Source organism: Bison bison, unplaced genomic scaffold (assembly GCF_000754665.1).
Source record: "Bison bison bison isolate TAMUID 2011002044 unplaced genomic scaffold, Bison_UMD1.0 scf7180017864068, whole genome shotgun sequence".
Classification (NCBI taxonomy): domain Eukaryota; kingdom Metazoa; phylum Chordata; class Mammalia; order Artiodactyla; family Bovidae; genus Bison; species Bison bison.
The window spans coordinates 11,536,723-11,540,361 of NW_011494640.1; the positions used below are offsets into that span (position 1 = coordinate 11,536,723).

Consider the following 3,639-nt stretch of genomic DNA (forward strand, 5'->3'; position numbering starts at 1 on the left):
CTCCAAGGTCGCTGGAGGGTGAGCTGGTCTCTACTTGGAAAGTGGAAGCAAGACACAAGACGATGGAAAGTGGAAGCAAGACACAAGACGAGTTCTTGTGTCCTGCCTTCCCTTTTAGGTGTTACCTGGCTTCCTTGTGAAAACATTCTCAGGAGGAGAATGTAGGTACTTGAGATATGCTTCCTTTCCCAACCGCCAGTCTTTAGTCCCTAAGTTTCCTTGACAACAGTATAATTAGATCTCTTTCTATATCCTTTCACCACACATACAGACCATCCCTTAGAAGGCTTGTCCCATACTGATACATATGGTTTCCCATAAAAGTTGAGACCATGATTCCTATCATTTGTAGCATAGAGATGGAGCCTGAGAGAAAGTTTACCAGGTCAAACCCAAGTGGAAGACTGAAGAGTCAAGCTGCGGTCCATCTGACCTCAAAACCCATGCTCCTCTTTCTAGTGCCCCATCTAGCTCTTTCTTTGAAAAAAACCTTTCTTTGAAGAGCATTTAAATCCTGAACTTGACATTCTGAAGAATGACGAAGTAATAGAGGTTTATTTATACTGTTAACAAGGGTTGTGTGGCATGTTTCCCCACAGCCTAGTGTTTGAGATCGAGAGGGCCATTAGGACTCTATTTACCCCCCAGTCATGAATCAGCGGTGGCCCTAAAAAGTGGCTTCTTTGGTGACATAATGCCAAAATTTCTTACAAGCCAATCATTTCCCATATATTCTGAAGAACAGGGATCCTTAATCTATGCTTTATGATACTTAATGATTCTCTGTTATTTTTACATAATTTCACAGTGGTTAAATTCCTTCTAGAAAGTAAATTTTATTTTTATCTGAAATAGATTAATGCACAATAAAGAATGTAGGCATGCCCCCAAATCAAAAATTTGAAAGAACTTGGGAATCACTCTTCTAAAGTATGGCTGTTAAAGCGTATGACACTTGTAACAGATTTGTATTTAGATCTGCCCTCATAATGAGGATTATCATCTATTCCTGCAACATTTAAGAATGGCCAGTAGCCTGTAGACTCTAGAAACAATCAAACTCACCTAATGGAGTCTCATGTTACATTTACATGTTTCATGATTTTACTGTTTCAGAATTCAGAGTGTCATTCCCTTATTAAATATGATAATTCTTTTGACAATATAATGGTAACCAAGTATTTCCGTAGATGTTCCCAGTTAATGCAGTGATATTAAAACTTGCATGATTGCACAATTTGTTGAATTCAAGATAACTTAAGTCATAGAAAGGCAAATGATTTTCCAACACTTGCAGGTTTATTTAAACTCTTCTGTACCCACCACATACTTTAAATCATGACAGGAAAGTTGCCACGTGCATGGTGATGGCCTGCTAACATGTGCACTGGTTCCTGCCAAACAGCCTCTGGAAGGCACGGACTAGCCTTTCTGTGTTGTCATTGCCCATCATACCCGAGTTTCTCCCCATCCGTTGAGAATGCCACATTAGGCTGAATGCGTTGGTTTTGTGTGCTCTTCCTTGAGCTGTTACCTAGAGTTGGAGGAACTAATTAGAGAGCAGCTTCTAAAATGAAGTAGAAATATCTGGTGGACTTAACCCAGTGTGGTGTCAAAAGGGAACTTCCCAGTTGGCTTAGTGGTACAGAATCCATCTGCCAATGCGGGACATGCAGGTTTGATCCCTGGGTCGGGAAGATCCCCAGGAGGAGGAAATGGAAACCCACTCCAGAGGAAAAAGCATATGGTCAAACAAATTTGTTTATTTCTGGATTTACTTGCATAAAAATAATTTTTTGCTCAAGTGACTTGGGACTTTATTACTACATTATTAACGTACTTTCCTGTTGTTTGTATTTTATTGACATTGAATTGTCTTTTGCTGCAGGAGCCTATCAACTGTATCTATGTAATGAGTCCCACGTTGCAAACATGTGTTGAAATAACAGACAAGCTTGCAGACCCAAGCCTCAGTACAAGTCTAGTGGCTCTGCCCTCAAAGTGCATCCTCCCAGTACGGCCACTTTTCACCGTCCAGCTCCTATTACCACGGTTCAGTTCCCTGTCATCTGGATTGTGCCAGTGGCCTCCTAACCTGTCCCCCAGCTCCTGCCTCTACCAGCCTTTTCTCAACATGCCTGTTAAAACACAACTCTGATCATGCCATTGTTGGACACAAAACCCTCAAAACTCCACCCCACCCACAGTAGACACCCTAGTTGTAAACAATCCAGTCATCACCTCCCTGACCTCTGCTCTCCTTGCTCACTCTGGTCTAGCCACGCAGCTGTTGTGTTCATCTCTCTAACTGCTATGGGACAGAGAATTTGTGCAAACAGCATAGACCTCGGTAGGCAATCAATAATGAATGATGTGGGACTTCCCTGGTGGTCCAGTGCTTACTTAAGACTCTGTGCTTCCACGTCAGGAAGCATGGGTTCCATCCCTGAGAACAAAGATTCATTGTGCAAGCCTTGTGCCACCACAGCCAAAAAAAAATTTTTAACTAGCAATACTTTAAAAAATAAATACATAATGTTACCTGTATGTATACAGTTTGGATGCCGTGTGCGTAAATGACAAGGAACTTAGGTGAATTTTCTTAGGGAGTGAGTCGTTAGTGTGAAATTCCTGTTCCTCCACTGCCATCATTCCTGCCCACCCTGTCCTACCTTCCAAGCTACTCAAACAGTTTCCAGCGGCCAGAAGGAACAGAGAAAAGTGGGGAGATATTACAGGGGCTAAGTACACAGGGGACATGAGACACTTCTAAAACATCAAACACTAATTCCGGGTTTCTGATCATCATAAGACCTAATCAGATGTAACCAGTCTGCAGCTTCGTGCTTGAAGCGGTGTGTGATTTTAAAATATTTCTGCAAATGCTTAGACCTTCCTTCTGTTGAGTGGTGGGTCTTATGTACCTTCCCCTTGAATCTGGGCCAGCCTTAGTGATTCACCAATAGAATGTGGCAGGAGGGACTCTGCAATATCTGAGGCTAGATTAGAACATGCCCTGCTGCTTCCACCTGGTTCTCTGTGGGACACCAGGCACCTCAGACCAACAGGTGTCTGGTCAGCCGCCAAGCTTGAGCTCTCGCTGATGGCCAGCATTAACTGCCAGCTGAGTGTGTGTGCCTTCTTGGACGTCTAGCCCAGCTGAGCTTTCAGATGTCTGCAGATCAAGCTGCCAACTGCCATAGCAGGAGAGACACCCAGCTGAGGACTACCAAGATGAGCCCTTCCTGAATTCCAGATCCACAAACTGTCAACAAAATAAAGTACTTGTTTGAAGCTGCTAAGTTGTGGAGTGATTTGTTTTGTAGCAATAGAGTAACCTGAACAAGGAGCCATTAATTCCCCATCTGGGAACCAGAGGGCAGAGCGCTACCCCTCCCCTCCCCCTCCAACCTTAGCAAGAAAAGTGGACCCAAGTCACCATAGTATTGTGAGCTGATTCAGAAACAATGAGTTTTTTTGCATGAGTATTCTACAGGCCTATAGCTAATGGGTCATGAGCCTTGTTATTTTTTTCTTCAGATTTCCTCCATTTTCCTGCCCACCTAGCCTCATCCTTCTATTTCCATTCCAAATTTTTCTTTGAGGTTTTCATTTTGGCCACATTGACTTTGGTTTTGA

General features: G+C 43.0%; 1 long non-coding RNA gene across 1 annotated transcript in view; it reads left to right on the top strand.

Annotated features, from left to right (window-relative positions):
• The window catches only part of LOC104986464, a 3,987-nt gene extending 691 nt beyond the window's left edge, over positions 1–3,296 (top strand). Inside the window, exon 2 of the long non-coding RNA XR_825043.1 lies at positions 8–3,296. This is a non-coding gene — a long non-coding RNA (uncharacterized LOC104986464). The remainder of the gene's footprint in view (positions 1–7) is intronic.
• Positions 3,297–3,639: the final 343 nt, after the last annotated feature.